Genomic DNA, 19,538 nt, shown 5'->3' on the forward strand with positions numbered 1-19,538 from the left:
TGTGCTTTTAACTTTTAAATAAATAGACAAACCAGTTAATGAAGCTTTGTAGTTGTGAATTGTGATGATGTTCTTGTGGGACAGAGTTAAAATGAGATGTCATTGGCTAAAACCTAAATGTCTATACTTGAACTTGTTTGCCATATGGAGATTCTTGGGTTTGCGTCAATGAATTGATGGGAGACAACCCTAGTGGATGGCCACCACTAGGCCACAGCCCACCAGCAGCCCCTGGGATGCCGCTTCCTTCAATGAGGGCCGCTGGGTGGGACTTGACATCCTTGTCACCTAATGCACAGGGAGTATCAGCCCCCGCCCGACGATCTGTTAGGTCAGAGCGGGACCTATGTCCCATTTCAGGACTTAGAACCGCCTGCCTATGTCACATGGGTGTGGGGGTGGGGGTGTGTGTGTTGGTACGGGTGCCGACCAGTGCGGGATGTGACAGTTCAAAAAAAAATTGAGTGTGAGTGCATCGAGAACATATAAATATATATATATATATATATAGTAATATAGATATATGTTATTTTTTATATAAATAATTTTATTTGTCTATATTTTTAAATTTTTTTATCAATGTTACCTTAGTATCATACAAACTTCAAAGTTTTTATTAAATAAAATAGGGAGAGAGAGAGAAGAGGGAAAAAAAAGGGGGAAAGATAGGAGAAAGAAGAAAAATGAAAAAAAGCAAGAGAAAAGAAGAATGGCAATCAACAACACCCCAATCGGTTTGACCGAGTCGGGCTGCACTCACACAGACGCGGGTGCACCACCATATTTGGTGCACCCGTGTGACTTAGCTGCCGCCCAACTTAAGAAATTTTGTCAAGCCAGGTTGGGACGACTTGTCTAACCCAATTCGGGTGAACCAGGCAGGTTCACGGCCTTGTGAGCCGATTTGTGGGCTCTGAGGCCCGAATTTGGAGCCTCAACCTCTTCTTGAAGCCACATATAGTGGAACGGACTCAGATTTACCCTTGAACTCAATCTCAGGCACTTGCCCATGTCCAATTATGTGATTCTTAGACCTCCTAGACCAAAATTGGATCCCAATGGTACCCCCATTTTGCTTTTTATCGGGCCAAAACCAAGTCCGACATGCTATGGACCACAAATTGATCTCCAACCTTGGCCCCCATCTTCCGCAGAGCTCGATTCGAGATCCCACCTATTCTTATTAGGATTCGACAACTAATTTAGGGTACCTAAGGTTGACCCCTCAAGATGTCAGTCTAAGTATCATCTCTACCCGCACCCTCAGTTTCACCTGAGCCACCCATCTGACCCTCAACCAGACCCCAATTATTATTTTGGACCCTCCCAAGCCCCACACGGTAACCCTACACCAACCAAGAACTTGCACAGTACCCCTACCTATATACCACACCACATTAGATGTGATCAGTTGCACAGCAAGAACCTCCTAGGCTGCTAGGACCAGTCTCTTCCTTTCACAAGGGCCGACAAAGGCAGCCCCAAGTCTCTACCAAATTTCATGGAATTCTAGGGTGATTTGACTGATATTTAGTAAAACACCACAGAGAATTTTCTGCAAAATTAAGTTTGCAAAAATTGGGTTCCGAAATTTTGCCAACTTTGAAGCTTAATATCTTGCGATCCAGAATCGCTTTCCAATTCAATAAAGCCCAGTAGTTATCCTCATGTGTTTAGCTGCTCTGTACCAATTTTTAGCACAATCCACATCCTTTTCCTAGGTCGTTGAATCAATTTATCAAAGGTAGGTTTCGCTTGCAGTTTTCTGTAATTTTCTATCTAAACTGATTTTTTGTCAACTTTGTCATGTCATAACTTTCTGTCTAGACATTATTTTGCCACATTTTGAATTGGTATTTGGTGTATAACATACCAAGCCATGTTGTGAAAAGTGTATCGTAAGCCGTATCGTTCTGGCTTTAAGATACACCGTATCGTAAAATATCGTAACATATCGTAACCGTATCGTATTTTTTTAAATTAAATAAAAAAATAAAAATAAAAAAAATCATAAAAAATCAGTAAAAATAAAGAATAACATAAAAAATGATGAGTGTCTATACAGAACAGTGCCTAAGCCAGGAAAGTTTTCAGAACTGTTGGTCTAATTTTAAGATTTGAAAAAAAAAATTATTATTTCCCCTTCTCGATCCCCACCTCTAGAAAAATATCGTAAAGAAGCTCAAGCAATTATTAATTATTATAGCAGTAGCAAGGAAAATATTTAAAGCTAAAAGTCATCTCGTGAATATATTAAAAAGAGATTAATTTATTCAAGAAATAAAAGCTCCTAGTACATAGCTCTTTTCTTCCCCAAGAAACAGGAAGTTACTGCGAAAGTGGGGATGGTGAGGGGAAGAAAGGTAAAAGATTGTAAGAGAAAGAAAAAAATGAGGAAGAAGGAAACACAAGATGATGGCGACTTGTTTCTCGTTTTTTTCTTCCTTTTCTTTTAATTTGTTGAGGTTTCTCTAGCAGGACGAAGGCCAATATGGCGACGATCTTGCCTTCCTTTTGGGTGACCTTAGTTTCGAGCAGCGGTGGTGTCCATTCCGTGACCACCACCAATATTTGACCACAGCCACGGGTGTTGGGGTCCTTATACTCGCAGCGGTTGCCGACCGGATGCAACTGGAACTCACCGGAAAAGATAGTGCTCGAGAAGCCGGATGGCTTCACATCGATGATGGAGAGATGGGGTTGGCCGTTTGGGGGATTTTTAAGCGTTGAAAAGCTAAAACATCCCGTATCATATGATACAGGGTGATACGGTACGATACACCCCCATTTTATGATACAGGGGGTGTATCATATTTTACAAACGATACGGCTCCGTATCGTACGATACGTACAAGACTGATACCAAGACTCTGTCTACCAAATTTCGTGGCCTAAGGAATCCTTTTTCATACCTAAACTACATTCCAAACTCAGTCATCTAGTCATGTTACTACAACAATTATAACATTTAGGAATTGGTCCCTAGCACCAGTTTGGGCAACCGTTCCTAAGTATGCACACAATACAATAAGGGGAAGGGTTTTTTCGTCTGCTTTTTGTCCCTTGTCCCTGACTTTTTCAATCTCTAACCTTTCCCCTACCTCTTTCTCAACTCTGGATCTCTATGCCTGCCCCGTCACTCTCTTTTTGGTCACCATTCTTTTAGTCATGAATTGTCATTCTATTGATCTTTATTGTTCTTGACGGCCTGTTCCTGTATTTGCATTGTTCATTTCTGCCTCATGTGCGATCCATTGACACACTCATCACTCCTTGCTCACTTGCTCACTTGCTCACCGACAGCCCTCATTGAAGAACCTTCTCGGTCTAGCTGTATAGGCACCTACAAATGCATGTCAAATACTTTGATTTTCTCATATTGAACGAATCACCAGATAATCCTCCTTTTGCTCACCTCCATCAGCATCACTCCATGTAGATTGGTCTCGTGCCCTCCACTTGTTTCTATTAACCGGCCAATTACTGCTGTGAGGAAGAAAAGAAAGTTTGCTGCAACAACCAAAAGAGAAGATCCAACTATCAGGAGTTCTCTTCCTCCTGAGCAAAAAGTAGAAACCAACAGTTGATCGTTCAATTGACGATTTTATTTTCTAATGGTAAGAATCTCTCTCTCTCTCTTTGTCTCTTTCTTTTCATTTTTTATTGGTCGATTAGGGTTCATCTCTGTCTCTATGCCTCTCTTCATCCGTCTCTATGCTTCCATTTTGAGTTTTTGAAGCCGTCATGCATGCTACCACCTTCTTTAAAGGTGGAAGCCATGGAGACAGCTTGGAAAGAGGCACTATGTTCACATTCACAAATGTAAGAGAGAAAATTTGATCTCCTAATGGGAGTTTCTGCTGTCCACCATAGTTTACTTGGCTGGGGACACGAAACTCATTTTTTACAAGGTGCAGTCCATTGAATGTAGTTGGACTTATCATCAACAGGTGACTGATTCAGACAAAAGGATTCATGTGATCAGAAAACTAAGAGTTGGTTCATTCTACTGCTGGAATTAGTGAAAGAAACATTTGCTTCTTCAGTTGGTGAATTTTTTGTTTCCAATAAATGAATGCTCATTACTAGAACAACTCTTCTTCTACTACTGCTGACAGGACGACAAAGCAATATGATGCCAAAAACTAATGTTGTGGATGACATGCACTTGATCTTTTTCAACTTCATTTGTGAATGTGAAAGGTTAGGAGGCCTCATGCACAATTTCGAGAATACAGCCTTGACATTTTCCTTTTATTTTTTTATGCTATTAGTTTAGCCACCTTTTCTTTAGGTTCTTGACGCATGGTGCTCTCTACTATATGCTATATTTAAATTAATTGTAGTTGCTTACAGCACATGTCAAATGTGTATACATTGTCACATTATGTTGCTTGTAGAAAAAATCTTGTTTCTCCTTGAAGCTATTGCTTTTATAAGGTAGATGCTGATGTAAGTTGGCAGCAGGCCTTGCTATTAACAATGGGTTTTAGTTTATACACTCTAAAATTCTAGACTATGAAATATTTGATTGTGTCTCTGTAATGGCATTTGTTATTTAACCAGTGCACACTGTGGATACAGGTTTTATGATTGTTGATGATTTTCATCTCTTATTCTTTGAATTTTTACTCTTTTGTGCTTTGATTTATTCGTAGTGAACTTTATCCCTTGATGTCTCTTTCATAGGTTTTGGTTTAGTGGTAATAAATTTCAATTTTCCAGGCTGTACTCCATCTACATTTTTTTTGCATTGAGTTTTTTTTTTTTTTTTTTTGGGGGTTTGGGGGGGGGGGGAGGGGGGCTTTTGTTTGCATTGACTCAGTTATTAAGCTTACTTTCCATCAAGATTCTAGAGATACTAAAGATACTCAATGTCATTCTTCGGTTGGGAGACATGGCTGCGTATTGTTATTGGAATATGTGTGGCACATTGCTAACCATGAATAGAGCTTGGAGACGAGAGCCAGACCATCTGTGTTAGCTTCTAAAGTCCACAAAAAATATATTTTGAAACACAAGGGGTGTGTGTGTGTGTGTGTGTGTGCATGTGTGTGTATACATATCATGCTTGGAATCTTTCTCGTGATTTTTTGTGTAGTATACAGTTCAAGGCAGTCTAACTTCCAGGCTTGATAAATTGAAGATGAACAATGGTATCTTGTGTATCTCTCTTTGTGTTGGGGGCACATATAATGTTTGTTTGCATTAACGGATTATCATCTTCTGCAGCTCAAGCAAAGGAGCTTCTTTTTTCTGGACTACAGTAGCTGGCTTGATGATGGTACAAAATTACTATAAAGTAACTTCTGAAGATAATGTTTGATATGCTTATGGACAGGACCAATTTATGTCATAATAGAATGCATGATTACGTTTTAGTTGATTTCCGAAGACCGAAAACAACTATTTGCTGGTTTATCCGTAAGGTGCATATACATATCACTTTTTAAAAAAAAAACTTTTGTGATGTTTGACCAAGTATATCCTTGCTGAGTTCCACAAATAACTTGCTTTCCATTTATAAAGAACCTCTTTACATAAAAATCCTTGTTCTTAATGAGCTTTTGTAGACAGTAAAAACTTTTCTCACATAAGGTATGCTCGCTGCTATTGGACGAAGACAAACTTATCCCTTGGTGGGAAGCCGTGGCTCTTGAGGATGGTGGTTTTCATGTTGGGCTTGTGCTGAGTGATATATATATATGTTAGCCGTTAGAAATGCTGATGATGGTTTAATTGACAGACCTTCTTTGTGCCTCTAATGTGCATTCAGTGCATGAAATGAATGTTATCACTTATCACCAATAGTTGCTCACAAGAGATATATGATATAGATGTAGTGGTATACTACTTTTAAAGGAACAAGCATCTGGAGCACCCATATTTCATTGAGGTCCCACTTTCCTGTTCTCCCAGTCTCCTCCTCAAAGATGAACCAAACATTTCAGAATGGCAACAAGGAATTCTGCACTCCTCTGATTGGAGTTTCTAATTGTCCATTACTTATAGCTTCTAACTTGTTGTTGCAGACTTTCTAGAGCATTGAATGATCTAAGGAGCCAAGGAATGCCTGCATTCTACTCATGGTCTTGCAAAAGGTAATCAATTTCTATTGATTGGTCTTTTGTTAAAAAAATTTCATGTTCCAATTTGTTTCTTTTTCTGATTCTAAACATACTTTTGGATGCCCACTTTGTTGTTTTTTAAGCTTGTAGTTTGGTGGTTCTACTTAAGTCTCCTGAATGAATTGATGGCGGCTCACAATATGTCAACTATGCTCTTTGGGTCCATAGTTCATTTCAAAAACTAAGGATTTCTATCTTACTGAAAATCGTAAGATATAAGAACGGGTTTGTGTGCCATAATGTTTGTGAAAGCAATCTAATCTGCCGCACAACTGGGAAGAATATATTCGGAAAGGCTCTAAGCTATTGGAAGGGCTATGTTCCCTGCTCCTGGTATGAAATATGAATTCTCTTTTCTTTTTCAATTAGGCATTTTGTTCTTCTATCGTCTTTTCTTTGACATTCCTCATCATTTGTCTTCCAAATCTTAGTTCTGTGCAATCTTAGTTATAAATCGAACTGGCCCAAAAGCATACTTGAATTCTCAATTTAGTGAAGTTGAGCCAATATTCTCTACTTGGAGGGGTTAGCTAATGATCTTAATGTTAGTTCCGCACAGTGCTTCCATCATTGTGTCGTAGTAAGCAGCAAACAATCGCGTGGTATAATTTGATTTTTTAAGTTTAACATGTAGTTATTTGAAGAATAACATGTTGGTATTTTAAGAATTCACAATTGTAGTTTGGAACTTGGATTAGTTACCCCTAGTTATAATGCTAGGAATTGCTGATCTTCATACCAACAGGATGGGTGTCATTTCTTTTCAATTTTCCATCGGTTGCATGTGGGATCAAAATTTCACAGTTAAACACTCGTTATAAAGAAAATCTCACTTTTATTAATCTCTCTCTCTATCTTTTATCAATCTATCGCTCTTTTCTTAACTCTTTCTTTCTTTTTTATTAATCTCTTGCTTTGATTTTTCTCCTAAAATCTCTCCTTTATTAATCTCTTTCTATCTATCCCTCTCTTATTAATCTCTTTCTCTATTATTAACTCTTTATCTCTCTTTTATTATTCTCTTTCTTCACATTTTCTTTCTTAAAATTTCTTTTTTAAATATATATCTCTCTTTTATTGCCTTTTTCTCGTTTCTATTAACTCTCTCTATCTTTCTTATTAATCTCTCTCTTTGATTTCTCTCTATTAAAACATCTCTTCTAGTGATCTCTCTCTCTCTCTCTTCCATTAATCTTTCTCCCTGTCTCTTTTATTAATATATCTCTTTAAGTTCTCTCTCTTAAAATCTTGCTCTTTTAAATCTCTCCCCCTCTTTGATCCTCTCCCTCTCTCTCTCTCTTTCACATTTTTTTCTTCATCTCTTCAAAGTCTAGATTTTAAATTCTTATAACTCATTGCAAATCTACCCATGAGCTCATGTTGAACATCAAATAGAACAAACCTAATATAGGATAATTTTCTTAACCTTATTCACTTGAACTCAAATACCTAAGAGCCTAACATGTGGAACACTTGCCAATTCCAAATCACTATACACCAGTTTCAAAACAGTCTTCATCCATTATCAAACCCAACCATCCATACCCACCTTATGATCATGAGATCACCACTGCATCTCTTAAAGCCAAAGTCTACATTTCTACCATCTCTGCTAGCATTGTCAAACCGTCCAACGTTGAACATGTAACTTACAATGAAGAAATTCAATATTCCCATTGGCATAATGTCATGAATCAAGAGTTCAAGGCCTTGGAAGATAATGGTATCTATGATTCTATATCTTATTTCCACCTGAACAACCCTTCAATATTATCATGAGTGCAAATTCGTGTACAAAGTGAAGAAAAAAAGTAGATGAATCAGTCTCTCATTGCAAAGCTCGCACGGTAGCAAGAGGTTATCTTCAAGATGCAGTAATTGACTATCCAGCAATGTTTAGTCATGTTGTAAAACCCACCACTATGCATATATTTGTTTCTTTACCTAAAATCTAGGACTTCATCAAGGCCAAAACTGAAATAATATGTCCAACCTTGGAGCTAAACTTGATGACCTACAATTCAAATCTACTTTCAAAAACTTTTTCCTTCAAGAGTTTCATAATAAGAATGTTTTGAAAGTAAAAAATGTCTATCAAATGAATGAAACTATGAATGAAACTTTGGATGCATGTGATGGTACAAATGCCTTTAGATGAATGTTATAGTAGGAATGAATGATATATTTTCAAGCACATAACATTCATGAAATCGTGTATATACATTGATGGCATTTATGCATGCTCGGATGAACCCCTCTAAGGTACTTAAGCAAGTTGAGATGAAGTTCTAATTAGGTATTAACCAAATTAGAGCAAATTTGCACTTAAGTTTCGAAAGAGAAACACTAGCCAACCAAATTAATTGCATATTTAGAAATAATTTTTCAAAGATCAAATCAAATTTTTCTTATCTTTAAAGGTTTTCATAGAATTTTAACTTTCCATTCTAAAAGGATTTCCAAAATCAAAATGATTTATTGACTCAAAATTGTTTCATCCTAAGCATTTCTCTATTATCAAATAGATTCTAGAACTCATCTCTTTTTAATGGATTACGAAACATCTTATTTTAAAAACTTATCATTTCATCTTTTCTTCATTTTATAAAACTTTAACATTCTAAAATACTTTTAAACCATTAACATGCACCACACTGTATATACGTTGAAGATAATTTAAGTAAATATGAAGATGCATAGCATAGTCCATGGCTTAGTTACTCCCAGTAAAGGTATCGGGAATGGTTAAGCCTCATAGGAAAAGGTAGGCTCCTTTTTTCTCACTTTTCAAACAAATTCTATTTTGGCAAAATCAAAATTAATTTTCAGATGAAAACCATTCTTGGCTTTGATGATGCTCATTTGAATGACTTGCTGACCAATTATGTATATGTGCAGTAGTTAGTAGGCTATCAGGCACCCAGTTGACCTAATCTTGTATACAAGCTTTTCAAGGTGATCTATTGGCTTAAACAAGCTTCTAGAGAATGGTACTAAAGGCTGAGTAAATTTCTACTTGCCCTTGTCACATATTCTTCGAAAGAGAAAACTAAGAAAAAATTATTCTATCGAGGATCCAGGAAAATGGTCATTTTTCCCTGGAAAAATCAAGTGAGAAGGAAAAGAGATGATGCTATAACATTTTTCCCAATTTCCCATGAAAATGGTACAACGAACTTTTCCGATCCCTTTTTTTAATCCTATTTATTGCACTTTCTCTCATTCTAATCATTTTGTGTTTGTATTCCTTCTAGCATCGTCAGCATTGCGGTTGACATCAAAGTTCTGGTGTAAGATGCCTAATGATAGTGTGGTTACTGATTCTAAGGATTAACATAGTAATTCATGCTCGCCTAAGGAAACATTGCATGGTCAGGAACACAGGTATGATTCTCCACTCTCTCTCTTCCTCTCCCTTCTCTCTAGTGATGAAAATTGCAATCTCTTCTTGGCCATGAGCTCTGCATTTCTCTAGTTCTTTTGGTAAGAGCAAGCCATTCCTCTCCAAGAATGCAATTTATTGCATCATAGTAGAGTTGTAGTTTCAATATCTTTTTAGATACTAAGGATGGTTTGAGGCTCACTACACCATAATGGCCTTTTCTAGCATTCAAACACTGCCGGTAAAGGTTGCTTCTGACATTCAGCAGTGTCAAATATACCCATGTTGGGAAACCTAAAACCGGCGCTAGGAAGCACTGGGAGAATCAGGGCTTTTGGCCATCATTGTATAAATTCCAATAAAAGTTGCTTACACACACACACATATATTTAGATGTATATATATATGTACAGACTTTGAGATCTTTTTCTATCAAGTAAAGTGTTGTTAATTTGTTAGTGCTCATATTACTTGTTGATAAATTTCTTTATCAATACTTTGTGGATCATCTATTTTCATATTGTATTTTACAGTCAATACAGTATCTTTTTGTATAAGGGAAGCTGTAGAAAAAATTTCATGTTCCTTCAAATAAGGTGCTATTTACAAGTGCTTTAGAGAAATGGGCCGCTGTTCAACCCCTAATCCCATTAATAAAGCAAGAAGAACACAATTGTTGGTAAGCAAGTGATGTTATCTACTAATAATGCATCTTTGTACTTTTTTTTTCCAGTCAAAATTTGCCTTTAACGAAAGGACAACTTGAATACTTCTACATATCGTGTTTAAGTAAAATGTTTTTAATATAAGAGAAATAAAGCCATGTAGAGAGCACGTCACCTCCTTGTTGGACCACTGATATGTGTGTGTGTGTGTAGAGCCAACATTTTCACTTTTTTCAGTGCAAAACTCATATTAAGGAAAACTTGACAAAGTTATGTATACATTTTTTTTTCTATGTATGGACATCACCTTGAATGCTGCTGGAGGTCACGTTTCAGTCTTTATTACTGAAACATGAGGAATGTACAAGGGAAGTCTAACAAATACTTTTTGAGGTTCTTATAGACATAGATCCTCAACTTGCGCATATTGATCTGAACCTCAACATTTGTATCGTCAATGACTCTTACATGAACAATGCATCCATGGTTCATGAGCATGTAGGGTTTTGTAGCAGCTTTGATTTATTTTGCCCTATTTGTTAATTAAAATACTAAATGGTCATGGAAAGTTTCTGCTGAATAGTAAAAGGTGTTCCAGCCTGATGTTACTATGTTTGTACAACTCAGTTGTTGCAGCTAGTACTGTTGTATGTATGTAATCTAATTTTAATCTAATTTTAGTACATGATCTGTATACTTGTTACAATGTCTAGTAATTTAAAGTACATGCTGCATTTCTGGGAGTTGACTCAGTATGGAGATTCTTATTCCACTTCTAGAACCTGAAGTGAGAAGGAATGTGTTTGAAGATCTTTTGCCATATGCGCTTACAATGAGCTTCCATATGATGTTCTTGTAGATAGGATAGAAGGTTATTCTAGATTAGGCATCCAATTAGTTTGCATAGATGCAATTGTGTAAGCACTCGTAGTTCTCAAAATGTCCTCCAATTTACCATGCTATAAGTGTCCAAAATTTCAAAAATTATTTACTCTATTGTTAGGATTTATTTTAATCTATTCTGAGTCAAACATGTCTATCATTTGTTCTTAACATCTCTATTGGGTATGCTGAGGCAGATGTAGTCACTTTTAGTCCAGTCTGGCCATCTCAAGATTTTAATCAATTGTTTGTCTTGACCCCCACTATCTTTTTTCTTCTAGTCACCATGTTCCAGATATATTCCCACCATCACATCGTACACTCCATTCTACAAGAAGATTTGGACACAGTGGTCTTTCCCATGAGTGTTCCTACCCAAGGATAGCATTCAGAGTGGTTGGTGCAGCTTCTGTCGGCCAATTCGAGATATCTTGATAACTTCAGATTGAAAACTAACACCCTTTCTCATAAGCAGGTGGTAAATGGACGATTCATTCAAGCGCTACCAAGGGGATGGAACCCCTATAGATGCACATTCTGGTTTCCATGGAGAGAGATGCCACTGCTCATAGACAAGTTATTGGAAAAGATTAGGGAGAGAAATGAGAAAACACAGAATATACGTGGTTCGGCATGTATGCCTACATCCACGAGAAGCAAGGGAGAGCTCATATTTTATATTTTCTCTATATCGTTGTTTCACTCTACAATCACTATTTTAATGTGAGTGAATACAACAGTTACAAAGCAAGAAATCATGGAAAGAAAAATTAATGACAATCCATGGTTGGCAACTTTTAATATAGGTAACACTATCCAACTAACCATGGAAATACCATGAATAACATTGCCATAACGAGCCTCCTATAGAACAGTTTCAACACTCCCCCTCAAGTTGGGAGTGTATGTTAAACGACTTCCAACTTGATCATAGTGCTTCTAAGTTTTTCTCTCGTAACTGTTTCAGTGAAGATATCTGCATATTGCTCCTCACTTCTGACAAAAGGAGTGATGATTTCTTTGTTTTCAACATTGTCATGTATAAAGTGACAATCAATTTCAATATGCTTTGTCCTTTCATGAAATACTGAGTTTGCAGTTATATGTATTGCAGCTTGATTATCACAATACAACTTCATAGGACGAGGTTGTTCAAAGCCTATTTCCTTTAGCATCGCTTTGAGCCAAATGAGTTCACATGTAGTGTTTGCCATTGCTCTATATTCAGCCTCGGCGCTGGATCTGGAAATCACTTTATGTTTTTTACTCTTCCATGAGACCAAATTGCCCCCAACCATAATACAAAACCCTATAGTTAACTTTCTGTTTGATACACTTCCAGCCGAGTCTGCATTTGAGAAACCTTCAATATTGATATTTCCATTTCGCTTCATCCAAATACCACGTCCTGGAGCTTCTTTTAAGTACCTTAAATTCTATCAATAGCAGAGAAATGAGCGCGTTGAGGGGCATGCATATATTTGCTAACTTCACTAACTGCATAGGTAATGTCAGGCCTTGTAATAGTCAGATATATCAATTTTCCAATGATACGTTGATACTATTTTGCATCTTGTATTGGTTCTTCACAATCTATCCTGTCAAGTTTGTGATTTACCTCTATTGGTGTGACTACTGGCTTCGCTCCAAGTTTCCATGTTTCCTTCAATAGATCAAGAGCATATTTCCATTGGGATAAATATAAACCTTTCTTGGAGTGACTTACCTCTATTCCTAGGAAGTATTTCAATCTTCCTAGATCTTTTATCTCAAACTTTTGATGGAGATATCGTTTGGTCTTCTCAACTATATTCTTGGAATCGCCTGTGAAGACAATATCATCCACACAAACAAGAACCAAAATAGTTTTATTTTGGTAATGATGAATGAATAAAGAGTTGTCTGAAATACTGCGTTTGTACCCAAAATCGATCATGGTAGAACTGAGCTTTGTGTACCAAGCTCGTGAGGATTGTCTGAGTCCATAGATAGACTTTTTCAATTTACAAACAAGATTTTTCTGGTTTTCATAATGAAGTCCTTGAGGAATTTTCATATAAACTTCTTCCTGTAAATCACCCTGAAGAAAAGCATTCTTTACGTCATGATGAAATAAATCCCACTCATGTTGGTAGGTAATAGATATAATGGTATGAAGAGTTGTCACCAAGACAAGCTTTATGTAAACGTTTCTGTATAGTCAATCTCTGCTGTTTGAGAGAAGCCGCGAGCAACAAGACGAACTTTATGTCTATCAAGAGTTCGATCACTATGAAATTTCAGTTTAAAAACACATTTGCAACTAACAGGTTTTTTACCTAGAGGAAGAGGGATGAGTTCCCATGTGTCATTTTTTGTTAGAGCATCTAGTTCATCTCTTATGGCGTTTTTCCAACAAGGATCCTGAACAACCTCTTCTAATGTCCTTGGTTCAGAGGCTTTGTTTAACTGCATACTGTTTGAGTTTGAGAGAAAGCACCATAATCAGCGCAGGCATCTATCGGATATTTGACCATACTTCTCAAAGCAAAATCTTTGTGTCGTTCGGGCTGTTGGTGAAGTCTTTCTGATTGCCATAAGAGATGAACTAGATGTTGTCGAATCCTTTCTGATCCTAGTTGCAGGGAATGATGTTGTCGAATCCTTTCTGATCACCATAGGGTGTTTTCTATCTGTGTTTCAGTTGTAGTGATTTGTCGTGAGGCACTATCAACTCTTGCAATGATAGAAGTGGTATCTTCATTATTTTGGACTTGAATAGAAACTTTACCATTCTCAATGTCAGCCATAGGAAAAACATTAGGAAGAGGAAGAGACTGAAATTTTGAGTTTATTTTCTCCCTTTGAGGATGAACTTGAGCCTCCCCCTGAAGACGATTATTAAAATATGCTTGCAACTCATCAAATCTACATCGCGAGATATATACATTTTTCTTGAAGCCACATCAAAGCATCTATACCCTTTCTTGGTAGGGGAATATCATAGAAACACACATTTTATGGCATGAGGCTGTAACTTGTTTCGATGTTTGGGAGATTTCCAAACATAAACAATACATCCAAACTTTCTAAGATGTTCAACAGTGTATTTCATTCATTTAAGAACTTCAATGGGGGATCTATTTTCAAAATAGCGTCTTCGTTTCCTGTTTATAAAATAGTTGGCTGCTGAAATTGCTTCACTCCAAAAACGTTCTGGAACATTGTTTTGGAAAAGCAACGCACAGGTCACTTCAAGTAAATGCCTATTTCTTCTTTCAGAAACTCTGTCCCAATGATGTGTTTGTCTACATGTAGTTTGGTGGTGTATACCAACCTTGTTGACAAAGGACTCAAAATTCTTGTTTATATATTCAGTCTCATTGTCCGTCTATAAGGTTTTAATTTTTGTCCCAAACGAGTAACTACCATGTTGTAAAATATTTGAAATTTAGAAAACATCTTGTCCTTGGTTTTTAAGAAATATATCCAACCCAAATGAGAATAATCATCAATGAAGAATAAGTAGTACTTAAAACCATTATATGAGTTAAGAGGGGCTAGTCCCCAAACGTTTGAGTGAACAATCTCAAAAATTAACTTAGTAGTACTTTCAGAGGAAGAAAATGGTGGTCTGGTTAACTTAGCATACCGGCACACCTCACAAGTACTGCAATAAAAAAATATTCCAGGCTTCAAGGAATTTAAAACATAATTTGATGGGTGCCCCAACCTCACATTTCATTTTTCTCCCTTAGTCTTGTTGGTAGTAGCAGCAAGTGCCTTATTTCTCAAGTAATGGAGACAGCGAAATTCGTTCCCTTCACCAATCATCTTCCCGGTAATCCGATCTTGAAAACACAACCTTTGAGGGCGAGAAAATCACATTACAGTTGTAAGTCTTGGTTATCTTACTAACGGACATGAGATTGGAAGCCAAATCAGACATATATAAAACATCGATAGGACCCTTCTTCTCAAAAGATTGTGTAACTCCATTTCCTGTGACGCTAACCTTGCCCCCATTAGCTATAGTAACATGTTTTGTACAATAGACACCTTCAATGTCAGTTTAAATTTTTTTGGAACCAGCCATATTGTTTGGTGCACAGAATCTATTATCCAAGTATTCTCGTCTAAACAAGACAAAAAACTGCACGTACCTGCATCGTCACCACTTTTGTTAGTGGCCAGGGTAGCTGAATTTTGTTTGACAAAATTCTATAAAAGTTGGGTCAGCTTTTCCATGGTCACCGGAGTATCTTTCTTTCTGATCTTCGTGAAAAACATGAGCAGCCATGTGTCATTCTTCATCATTCTATTTTTTGTTTAGCTTCCAACATTTCTCTCTGGTGTGATTTCCTTTCTTGCAATAGGTACAAAATAGTTTCTTTTTTCCTTTGGATTTTAAAAAACCAGAAACAGAAGACATACTCATGCCCTTTTGTTTGGAGACCATCGCTGCTTGGGAGTCGTCCTCAGTTTGGTTGAAAGGATTCATGATTTGATGTTGGGTTTCCTCAAGCATAATGATGAAGCTGATGGTGCTGAGTTTGGGAACTTCCGGTGACATGAGAACTTGACTGCATAGTGATTCATATTCGAGTTTTAGTCCAACCAACATCAAAAATTTTTTTTCTTTCTCTCGATTTTTCTGGAGAGTAGCAACGTCAGTTGCTACAGGGGTATAGGATTCCCATTCATCCCATAAGGCGCGAAGTTGTCCAAGATATTCTATGAAGGTCATATCTCCTTATTTGAGCTTGCTGATTTCTTGCGCTAATTTAAAACGTCGAGTGACATTGTATTGCTGGCTATAGAGATCACGAGCTGCCTCCCACACATCTTTGGCAGTTTCAAGAAAAAAGAATCCACAAGCAATTTTTTTCTCCATGGAATTCAAGAGCCACGACATGAAAGTGTCGTCGTTTGATTCCCATTCAGCAAATTTCAGATCATTCTCAACAGGCTTTGGTTTGCTGCCGGTGACGTGACCGATTCTAGACTTTCCACTAAGGAAAAGTTTAGCAGATTTTGCATAGGTAATATAATTGAACCCATTTAAGGATTCAGTGGTGATTTTGAGTGCAGGATTGACACTATCCTACAACTGTTGCTGAGGCCAATCCCCTGCTCCTTGTGACTGGGAGCTATCTGCCATGATAACCTGATGAGGGAAACCTTCAATATCGCATGAACCTGGAATTAGATGGAGGGGATAGAACTCCACTTCCTCTTGAATTTGCAGTCATGCGTCGCGCAGAAGCCTTCTAGCAATACTCAGGATATAGCGACACTAAAAAATTCATAGAAATCACCAAGACCTTCGTTTAACCTGAAATTTGGACTGAAGGTCGATAAGATGAAGGGAAAGGGACGCCCTAAAAATCAGCCCCAACGGAGTCTCTAAGAAGAAATGCACCCCGTCTGAATATTGCTGGAAATCGTAGTCTTTGTTTACAGTAGAACAGAGTACTCCGGCGGTGTTCACGATAAAAAATTCATAGAAAATCACCCAGACCTCCGTTAGCCCTGAAATTTGGACTGAAGGTCGAGAAGATGAATGGGAAGGGATGTCCCACAAATCAGCTTCAACGGAGCCTCCACGAAGAAATGCGCCCGTCTGAATATTGCTGGAATTTTTTATCGTGACAGTCTCTGTTTACAGTAAAACAGAGTACTTCTACGGTGTTCACGATTATCCTTCGCCAGCAATTGGGGCTTTCCCCCAAATCGCTCACAGAGATATCCTCTGATTTCAGCTGGGCCTCCCGCAATGAAATAAATGCCGTTTTGCCAGCGACACCTCCAATCAATGGAGCCTTAGAAAACTGCAAATGCTGTTAAGCAGTGGACGACATGGAATACTCCCTTTCAATCGGAACCTGTCTCTGATACCATAAAAATTAGGGAGAGAAATGAAAAAACACAGAATTTACGTGGTTCGGCATGTATGCCTATGTCCACGAGAAGCAAGGGAGAGCTCGTATTGTATATTTTCTCTATATCGTTGTTTCACTTTACAATCACTATTTAATGTGAATGAATACAACAGTTACAAAGCAAGAAATCATGGAAAGAAAAATTAAGGGCAATCCATGGTGGGCAACTTTTAATATAGGCTAACACTATCCAACTAATAATAGAAATACCATGAATATCGTTGCAATAACGAGCCTCCTGTAGAACCATTTCAACAGACATCCTTGGCCTTCTCGATTTGGCAAGAAATATTAGAGTCCCAAAAGAAAGAGGTGGTCAACTACAAAAAGCCACTTCATAGGCTGACTAGATTGAGGACCTAGAACATGAAGTCAGAGAATGAAGTCTACAAATCTAACTCATAGACATCCACACTCACTTAGGAGGCACCACGGAGCATATGTTGGCTCGACTGACATCCACACAGGAGAGGACCCGGAAGGCCATGATTTCATCATGCCCTATCACCCAGAGAGATGCGTAGCCCAATTCTTCAAGATATAGTTGACTTCTTCTGATATCCCGAAAAGATATCGCACCATCATCAATCAGCATCTAGGGTCTAAGGATTGGAATTGCGTCAGCACCTTAGCAGAAGCAAATCAGTCGACCATTCAAAGGAACAATCTTGTTCATGATCGACCTAGTAGGCCTGGATCATACTTGTCAAGGTGGAGGAGTGTCATTCATGGTCCTTATTACTGTTGAGTCTATTGTTGTATTCTGAGTATTTTTGAATAAACAAGATTCCAGCTTTTTATTCTCCTATTTATTGTATGTCATATACTCCATGTGTCGCCCAATCTCCTCATTGCTCCCAACTAATCCTAAAGTCCAACTGGTGAAAGAAAACCAATTGATGAGCCAATATGACTCCCGAAAGGACTAATGTTACTGACAACACCAATGAGGAAGTCAGAACTGACGAAGTCAATGAGACAAGAGGACAAGTTAATCTTGTGCTCCATGAGGCCATCAAGCATATGATTTACCATATGATACACGAACTAAGCACAAAAAATAATAGAAACAACAATCCTAACAGCTCTCGAGTAAGAAATATTGAAAATAATAGTCATGACACTACAAGAGAGTGAGAAAACAATGAAGGAATGTACAATAATCGTAATGCTAACAACACTAATGGTAAAGAGCCATAAAATTCCATAGGAAAGACTCTTGACCACATGCAGTCTCTTGAATAAAGGAAATGGAAAGAGTGAAGAAAATTCAAAACCAAGGCAAGAAAGTTTGCTTTCATAACGACTTTTGTGAGGGTTTGGAGGAAGAAGATCTAGAAGGACTCCCTAAAAAAATCCACAAATTTAAGGCCCTGTTTGATGGCCTGGATTTTTTCAGACAAAGATTTTTTCTAGGGAAAAAATCCAGGGTAAGTTTACCTGTAAAGTTCCCTTTTTCCATTTCCAGGCCATGTTTGATGGCCTGGAAATATTTTTGGTGAGGGGAGAAGGTGCATCCGGACATCCCTCACCTCCCCTTACCACCACACCGCCATCACTGCTGCCATAGGTCGCCACTCGCCAGTAGAAAGAAAGAACCATCGCAGGCCATGGATATGGCTGGTCATGGGATGCATCTGCGCCGGATCCCTGCTTGCCGGAGGTAAGTACAACCAAATGGGCGGCGTTGAACTCTCCCAACTCCAGTGTGCATATGGTAGGAGAGGGGAGGAGGAAGAAGAGGAAGAATGAGTGAAGTATGGGCTGCCGTGCAGTGGCCCTTGCCTCTCTTCCTCTCCCCTCCACTATTAGTGGATACGGCCCTCCCTCCACCCTCCCATATCCTTATGCGGCTGGTGTTGGCATCCATCAGTGCCAGCATTGCCATCGGAAGGGGTTTTGTGCTCCCTCTTGGCTTTTGATAGTGCCCTTCTTCTCCATCTCCCTTCCTAACGGGCAGGAAAAAAATCCATGGAAAAAAGTCGGACCCCCAGAGGTCCGACTTTTTTCCGGGGTAAAGTTACCCTCATCGTACTGTTTTTGTGGGGGAAAATTTACTACGTTTGATATGTTTGTGAAAAACCATACAAAAATGGTAAATTTCAACCCATGCAGAGTAATACCAGCATGCATCAAACGGGGCCTAAAGGAACTAAGAATCCTCGTACTCATCTCAGCATCTTCTTTGCTGAATGTGACAGATTCCATGACAACAACAAAGCTCTATTTATTTGTTTCCCCAAGTGTCTGGAACCTATTGACGCAACTTAGATGAAAGAATTCGATGCAATGGTTAACGCTTTTAAAGAAAAATGAGGCCAACCTCTCAGTAGTTCCCACACTAGACAGCCTAATGGGTCCTCACCAAGACTAAAGGGAGTCAGTTTGAAACTACATTCGAAGGTGGCAAATAACTAGCTTGAAACTTTGGACCCCTAAAGTTCATGCCTTGACCATGATACTCAGAGGATTGTATATAAAGTTAAGGCACCATATTGTGTCTCCAGGCTACAAAAACTTCTGCGAGCTTACACGGAAGGCAGAGAGAATTGAAAGACCA

Source organism: Nymphaea colorata, chromosome 6 (assembly GCF_008831285.2).
Source record: "Nymphaea colorata isolate Beijing-Zhang1983 chromosome 6, ASM883128v2, whole genome shotgun sequence".
Classification (NCBI taxonomy): Eukaryota; Viridiplantae; Streptophyta; class Magnoliopsida; order Nymphaeales; family Nymphaeaceae; genus Nymphaea; species Nymphaea colorata.